Source organism: Amblyomma mixtum, chromosome 1 (assembly GCF_055824585.1).
Source record: "Amblyomma mixtum isolate Tamu chromosome 1, ASM5582458v1, whole genome shotgun sequence".
NCBI classification, from domain to species: Eukaryota; Metazoa; Arthropoda; class Arachnida; order Ixodida; family Ixodidae; genus Amblyomma; species Amblyomma mixtum.
In genome coordinates, this window is record NC_143012.1 from 60,397,550 (window position 1) to 60,406,433 (window position 8,884).

General features: G+C 41.7%; 1 pseudogene across 1 annotated transcript in view; it reads right to left on the reverse strand.

The window, feature by feature from the left end:
- Positions 1-8,765, reverse strand: part of LOC149366412 (uncharacterized) — a 52,174-nt pseudogene extending 43,409 nt beyond the window's left edge. Inside the window, exons 1-2 of the transcript XR_016288705.1 lie at positions 7,607-8,765; positions 631-5,147 (exon numbers count right to left, since the gene is read on the reverse strand). The product of XR_016288705.1 is annotated as an uncharacterized LOC149366412 (transcript). The remainder of the gene's footprint in view (positions 1-630; positions 5,148-7,606) is intronic.
- Positions 8,766-8,884: the final 119 nt, after the last annotated feature.

Here is an 8,884-nt window from a genome sequence, read left to right on the forward strand (position 1 = left end):
AAGAAATTGTTTTCTTCTCCTTCAAAAGCTCCTTTTTTTGGATTACGGCATAAGATATTATGCGAGTAATGCATATAGATGCACAAATTTTAGATTTAGTGCTAAAAACCTCAATCCAGAAAGTGATTTATTTTATTTCTTTAAACATTTGTCTGAAAGAAATGGCGAAGTTGAACAGATGAGGGGACACAGCAATGAATGCACAGATAAAAATAAGAAATAAAAAGGGTGCGAGAAATGATTATTGTGACGCACCTGAAAAAACATCCAGGTTTTATGAACCATATTTACCTATTGGCTATTCTGGCAGAGGTAAACGAAGTCCTACTCATAAGAATATATCATCATCTTGAACTGCGACCAGAATTCATGCACGTCATTCAACACACTGAAACTAGTAAAATGATGACACGATGACATCTGCACATGCCACAATTTAAGCTCCGTTCATAACAGCAGCAGTTTTCTTAGTTCAGGCTTCTTATAGAGGAGGCAAAGCAACTGAAGAATTGCCCCATGCCGATGCACTTTGAAATCATGTAAATTTGCATATTTTATCCCAACCTGACCAATTAAAATATGAAACAGGTTAGCCGGAAATTATTTCGTTATCTAAAGTTGGTAAAATGCATGAAAAGTTTAAGGAACAGTGGTTTTTGAAGAATGCTGACTTTTTTCATGGCGTTTTAAATGGTGTTTTTCTTTGAACGCCGATGTGCAAAACTGACACTGATACGGTTTTTCACTGTTATGGGCTCGCACATGTCTTGCAAGGACTGATCTCTGTTTAAAGACCATGGGGCAGAGGTGGCACTCGAATGGATTCTCACCCGTGTGGGTGAGAAGGTGTGCCACCAGTGTGCCTCTTTCAGCAAAGCTGTTCCCGCAGTGGTCACATTTGTACGGACGTTCACCAGTATGGGTACGGATGTGTTTGAATAAGTGAGACTTCTGTACACATCTCTTTCCACAGTGGTCACACTGGTAGCTACGGTCACCGGTGTGGAAGCGAAGGTGCACCTTTAGGCGGCTTTTCTTCATGAAGCCCTTACTGCAGTGGCTGCAATGATGCAACTGCTTGTTTGCATGTCCATCCTGGTGGTTTCCAACAGTGTTGCAAAGACTTGGCACAGAGTGCTGCATATGGGTGTTGACATCCTGCAAGTTTTCCCCAGGCGGTACACCCTGCTCAGGATCAGCTTTAACCAGGCCTGCATTAATGGAAGACAGGGAGTTTAAAAAAAAATACAAAGGAAACGCTTTCCTAATCAATCTAGCATTATATGGCCGGCTGTTGTGAAAAAAAATAGGAATGGAACTAAAGTCAGGTCAGAAACCACACAAACACAACGAAATAAGCACGCATCATTAATACCAAGGAATGCACTCCCGAACTACACAGTTTGTTCTTACAGCAGACAGAATCAGAAGCATATACATGCACTGCAAGCACCTGCACATATCAGGTCAAAAAAATTCAGCTTAAAGAGGCAGTCTACTAACTTCTTTCGACAAAGTTTTTTGTGGATATCAAAAATTTCTTTCTCAAATGAACGAACATCCAGCTGTAGCACTGAAGAACAGAGCAGAACAATTTAAAGTCTAATATGTTCCACATGGCAGTCTCACTTGATCGTGGCAGATTGCTTCTGTGAACCCTGATATCAGAGAGTGGACAAGGATATCGGGAAGTAGCCACTGTAGTCAGTGCAGTGACTATGCAACTTACGGACACGATGGGACACACTTGTTTGAATGTCAGCAGTGTGCACCACATGACCCCCACGCAGGTGTGGTACTTTGTTTCTTTTTACTTTTATTTCTGAGCAGCCAGAGTCGTCTCTCGAAAAGGTTTCCGAATTGTCGGTCAGGTGTGGACGGTGGAGAAGCTGAGGAGGTGTGAGACCCGTGTGGGCGTTTGACGGGAGTGGACGGGAAAGGTTGTATCTCCTAAAAATAAGATATAGCTGTTGTCCTCCAGTGTGCATCTTATAAGTGCGTTTATTATTGATCTTAAGAGAGCCTTAAACTCTGCATCATTTCCAAATAAAATATTTTGAGTTTCACGATTGAATTCCATTGCGTGCTCTGTATATTTAATGAATGGAAAGTTGAAATTTGTGCGATTATCCAGCGCCTGCTTTTCTTGTGTTCACTCGTATCTCTTCGTCCGCCCACATATTCAACTCGTAATCTAACCACGGCCAGCAGCTGTGCTTACTCTGCCCATAAGACGTTCAGCGCCTTGAAGTGGGCAAACGTGCCTCAAAAGGCTACAGCTGTAATACAACCTCAGTGGTAGCCTTCACTAATGCAATTCTAATGCCACCTGTAAAACAGAGGAGCACCCTTGTATTTAAAACAGCAGACGAATGTATAGCAGAATACGAGTCATTTATGAGAATGCATTTACAGTAGGCATACTCTCTAGAAGCCAGCAATCTTCTAGAAAGATATACATTTTAGCTGCCCATGTGCAACATGAAAGGGAAGTCAACTTTTCAAGAGTTTCCCCTTCATAAATGTGTGTGTGCCTAGGTGACATGGCGTGCTAATTTGAATGCACACACTCTCTGCAACGCACTGCAAAGCCAACTGAAAGGTGTCCGAAACCTCCACAGAGAGCCGTATATCTGTCAGCAGTGTTGTGACCACGATGCAGATTGTGATATGAAAGCTATTACAGATGGAAGGATGATGCGATTTGCAGCAAGCTCGCTATGTAATTCCAATATACATTAAGACATCAATGATGATCACCTCACCAAAAAGAAAAAAAGCAGACAAACTAGTGAAGGAAAAAGAATAACAAAATCGTGAAATTACTGCAAACGTGCACAGCATTTGAGCCCAATAGAATCCATCAGCCGCACTGATGATTCGGAAACATTTTCGAGAAAAGGAAAAACAACTCACGAGAGAGCAAGAGCTCACACGGCCAGCCTTCGCAAGCCAAGCGCTTATAAAGTAGTTCCCTCCGCCAAGTTTCGCTCTTATTCCAATTTAGGTGCTGGCAGGTTTCGGTGTACGCATCTATGCAGCCCATGGCACAAGCGTCTACAGCAGTGAGGTTGGTCTACAGTTAGTCTGCCACAGTGGTCCGTGCATGCGTGTGCTTAGCAGCGAAAATATCACTCTCCTGTTTACTGTTTATGACTAAGCTCGAAGTTTGTCACCGGATGCTACCTCCAGAGTTTTTTTTCCTGAGTGTTTTCTAGAGAGAGTGCTGGCTACCCAAAAATAAAAATTCGAAAATTGTGAGAGTGATTAGGACATGTTAATTAGGTGTGCTGATGCCCATATATACGGAAGTGGTAATTCTCTACATTCAGATAGCTGGGAATCCTCATACCACTACTGGTGCAGTGGTGCACTGCCTAAGCGATGCGCCACTTCCCTGCGATGGCAGGTGCTGTTACCGGTGGGGCTTACAAGGCCCAACTTGCTCTTCTCGAGCAACCTCTCACGACCGATCATTAACTGAGCTGTCATCCGCCACGGTGTGCAGTTTGTTCACAATCTAGTGGTTAGGTTGTGACCATGTCACATGACCTGGGTGGCCCACCTTCCACCTTGGCCAGGTTGCCCTCAACCCGGTGGGCCGTTGACACCACAGTCAACGGCTGAGTGGCGGAATGGAAAATCTAGTGGAAACGCATTAAAACAAACGTACAAGCCGACAGCAACAATGGGGGCCACGTAATGTGCACTGCCCGATACTCCGAAAAGTCTCTACCAGGTATGATGCACTCTGCATCAGATAAGTATGAGTTACATTGTATTTGCACTATTGTTACTACGCTGTACTGCTTCTGACTGCTTTTTCTGTCTCACCGTGACCATCTGTTATCTAGTTAGGGTAATCTGCATCTTGTTAAGTTTACTCTTGAGCGGCTTTTACTCCCATACACCTCAAACATGTATGTAAGCATGCTTCTTTGAAATAAATTCAATTCAATTTAGTTCATTAATCGAGACGCATAAGTTTTATTAAATCTACAGTTGAGAGCACTAGCGTGGTTTTTTAAACATACTGCCACGTAACAATATACTATCAATAAAATAACACTGGCAACATCCATCACAGATGAAAGTATCTCCTTTTTCAGAAAGCAGTCCTACCGATGGCAGCACCACTGCAAGCACAGCAGCACGGTCGGCTGTGTGATTTGTTTTTTTCATAAACATTTTAAAAGATGAGCAATCAAGCTTAAAGAATAAAAGTTGCAGCAATTTACTGAAAGAGCAAATAACTATGCTGCATTAATTTTATATAAACTAAAATACCTGTGTCTGTAAGACACTAGGGCATAATCAGGAAGTGCAGTATATTTACTAAAGCCACATAACAAGCTAGCTGTATCGAGAGAACACAGCTTGGTGCTACCATCCACTTTACCCTAATTTCTTTTCTAATTTAAGATATATAATGTTGTGCCTATATCACAATATCTTCCAATGTTATTGCCAAGAAGGCGCCAAATATACTACGCCAATACTTTTGCGCCCAGCTTTGACAAACGTCCCTTCAAGATTCATCCCAGAATATACAACAGCATAACAATAAAATGTAACAGAATTTCAGAGCTCATTTTGCAAAAATATAACACACAGTAATGCAAATAAAACAATAAGCAGCAAAATAATCAGACATAAGAACTAAATTGTAAGATGGCAGAACCACAGTGAAAAGCCAAGACTCAAACTGGAGAGACAAAACCACAGAAAGCAAGATGAAATGTGATGCGCAAAAGACACAGGCACATAACGGGCAATTTTTCTAATCCCCTCCATGTTTTTTTCATTGCTGTTAATTACAGAGGAATTTAGAGAAAAAGTGCAACTTGCACTGCAATGTGCTGGATCACAAGGTATCCTATGACTAGTGCTGAACTCATGTGCAATATCAGACGTGGAATGTTTCATGGTATACATTGTTCATGTTGCAATGCTGTGCTCTTTGCGATAACTAGGCAGGGTATACTACGCCCAAATTAGTGCACTGCCACCACAGTCCGAGATCACTGGATGTGCCATTTCATAAACATCACGCTGTTCCGCCGGCAAATGCTTGTAGGAGAGGTTTTCGATGATCCGCCTTCAGGTAGCTGGTGTACTCTTTGGCTTGCCAATACTGGTCTCAATGCCTGCAGAATAGAAGAGAGCAAACAACTTGATTATCATAACAACCGACGGTCAGTCGCCAGCTGCTGCAATTCGTTAAAGAGACAGTCTGCTCGCTCTTATTAATTTTTTTTTAAGGAAAAGAAAGCTTTTTGTTCTATAATATGAATACGAGGCTGTGGCACTGAGAAACACTGCAGATTAATTTAATACCTCACTTTTTTTATACGGTACTCTATCTCATGGCATATGGTGTCCGTAAAGCTCGACAGTGGGCACGCAATATTTAGGTGATACAGTAACTATATGCAACTTTGTGGACATCACTGCACCACCACATAGAGGCCGTGCAGTGGCAATGACGAGAGCGGTGGTTTTTAAATTAATATCAATGAAACAGTACACCTGATACCATCACAGACAGCAGCAAGCACTTTTGCCAGCAGGAGCGCAGAGCCAGTGGCAGCATTGTAGCAGTCATCATTTATAAGAATGTTACAAGAGATGATGAGCAAGCATGGAAAGCATAATCGTGCATTGCTGAGCTATCCTAGAAATGGTGACAAGTTGCAAGAGAAAAAAATTAGCACTCTGAAGTTTTTCCAGAAAAAATATACTGCCTATATGTGGTCAAGGGTAGCACCCATGAATGGGCCACTTCCATGAACTTGGGAGCCAATGACAATAAAAAGAAAATAAAAAAGTTGAAATCATCAACTGTTCTACGCGTGTGCATGCACTCGCCGAGGTGTTGTCAGATGACGACAGTTGCGTATTACCCTCATTAGGTAATTTTTCAGCATGCATGGCTGAGGAGGTGAGTGCTATGATTTTCATTTATTTATTTACATGCAATATTCATATTAATATTTATTCATTCATTTATTTATTTATTTGTGCACCATCTTGAGTCCTCCGCTTTGCCAATCTGCGACAAGTGCCAGTATCCGGTACGAAATAGATGCTTGACAGTGTACGATGCAGCTGTCCACCTTAGAGTTGTCGAATACGCCAAACTACATGGAAAACCGCTCGGTGTTTGACAAACTGTCCGTAGACTGAAGGCAGAATTCAGATGCCTCTACTCCGAGTGGTTGGCAATGGCCAACCACAAACTGACGCCAACCAGACGACTTAAAATTTCGTCATATCAGCTCATGTTCTCCTGCCTGCCTCACAAGAGTTCAAATCATCTGTTATGACACAGCCATTGTTCAGCTATTACAACCTAAATAATATGAGAAAAGTTTATTTACTAATTATTCAGCTGGCATTGGTGAATTCCATGTAGTGAAACATGTATCCTCCTGTCTTGCAAACTATTCAAAAGAAAAACATATGCCCGAAAATTTGTTCTCTCTACTCCATCATGTGCAACAGTAGGCATAAAAAATCATTTCTGCTGCAATGGCATCTAAAGAAGCACGGAAATGAATTTGGTCGGAGGGAGAGATTCTTTGGTTGGAAACTATTTCGACTCTCCACTGGGACCTGTTACTTTATTCAGCTTACCTCTTAAGGTCCGATTTCTAGTTTTACAGACGAAAGACGCAGCATAAAGTGAAAAATTAAACAAGAATGACAAAAAGCACAGTCCAATATGGCAGATTAAATGAAGTGTGCAAAGCCGGAACGGAAAACATACGGCAATGAGAGAAACAAATTAACAGGTGCAGCAGTTTAAACCGTGTAAGCAATCAAAGAAGAACGAGGAACTGAGTTCCTAAATACAATAACAAAATCGGAAGGTACAAAAAGACACCAATAATTTAGAAATGAAATGAAAAAAACAACAGGACAGTTTATTCTTATAAAGCCACTTAAATCCAGCAACGTTCCTCACACACAGTTCAGATTAGTAGACACATGCTGGCACACAAACATGACGAAGAAAGAAGTAACAAACAAAATGAAATTTAATATCACTATATATTCAATCGTGAAATTTGGATGCACTGGTTAAGTGGCAATGTGGGATGGTAATCTGCTCCCTTAGATGATACTGTGAGGCATAAATGGGCAAGCAAAGGAAGACGAACAACAGATGGTGCACTGAACTTTGTGCAGCAGGCCGAAGATGACTGAAAAAAAAAGAGCGGTGGAGTAATGAGTGGAACGGTAATTGATGTTTATGTGTTAGCATTAGTCATAAAAGTTTACAGCAATAAGAAAAGCCTTCTAATGCAGCGGGTTTTTTTAACTTTTTGACATATGATGTGAGCAGCCTCAAAAAATAAAATGTGCAGCACGCTTCTGCAAGCAGTGAGTATTCACTTGAGATAGGCCTGGTGTGGATTCCAAATGACAAATGTACACTGAAACTGTTGGCGAATTAGGGCGACTTAGGCAAGTTTCTTAAAATGTGCAGGGTCCTGTTCGAGGTTTTATTCTGCGAGGCCAATTGAGTGGTTAGCGTAAGAAGATACAGAAGCATTTACAATTAAAAGTGAACCTTGTAACAAACACCAACAAAGAGAATTACCAGGTTAATATGGTCCGTGCTTTATTTGTTCAGTTTCTGTAAAGAGAAGAGAGATGCAAAATATGACATGATACAACTTATAGTGAGCTTTCTGTCTCTGTGGCACAAAAGTTTCCGAGCACAAGAAATCCTGAAACACATTCATCTGAAAATTTGAATTGCTGGTCCCAGAATAGTCCGAATATCAGTCTAGTACTATCTCCGGGACAAAAGGTTGTGAGCAAGGCACGCTTCCCAATAAGGGTGGCTTAGAAATGCCTATTAGCTCCTTAAGAAATATGCAAAATTCGAGCTCTCTAGGTGTAATGATTCTCAAGAAAAAAGAGGGCATATACATCCCACTGCCCTGTGAAAGCACCTGAAAAAGTGGGTCTTATGTGTCCCACTGACCATTGAAAGACAGCGGCTTCTTGAAAAAAAAAAGCATTTTTAACATCTGATGTGAACTAAGTACAAACATTCAACAACAAATGAGAGAACATAAAAAACCTTACTTTCTATGACAAAATAGTCAAGCTTTGTTCATGCAACATCCACTTGCTACCAACATTCCCTGGCTTCGACAGAATGACTCAGCAAAATTAGATGTTCGAAAAACAGTGCTGGCATAATTATAATCTTCCAGCAAAGGACATGCCATGATGCACAGAAAGTGGAACCAGCGAAAACGGACACTTGACAAGACAGAGGAGGCACACACGTACATAACGCCACTGGTGTTGTGTGTGTGTGCCTCCTCTGTGCTGTCCAGGATCCATTTTCCTTCGTTTCACTTTCAGTGCATTCCGAACCAACTAGTCACATACAACTCAAGAACGAAGCAGCAGATACCCTTCAAAGGAGACCCTCCAGGCAGTCCCGTTGTTCAATTTTCATGACACAACGGTTAATCCGATTAAGCCGTGGTTAATGCTCTTTCATCTGTCACCCCCTGCGATTTCACACTAGCAGCTCAAAGGGAATTAACCACGACGTCATCAGAATTGGTCGACGCTATTGACTGGGGAGCCCCCTTTGAGGGTCATTTACCACTTCGTTCTTGAGCTGTATTCGACCATCGCCCAACATTTCATGCTCTTGGACGTGCTGTGACAACGTGCAATTGTATTTAACTTCAAGCTTCTGGTTTTCTGGTATCGAGTTGATCTATGATTGAGAAGAGTTGTTAAATGGTAGTAGTGCGCGTTCAAGGGTCGGCACCACACAAACCCTCGAAGCCTTCTTCCGGGTCTTTTTCTTGTTCGGACCTGGCGAACATTATAACAGTGCACGAGACAG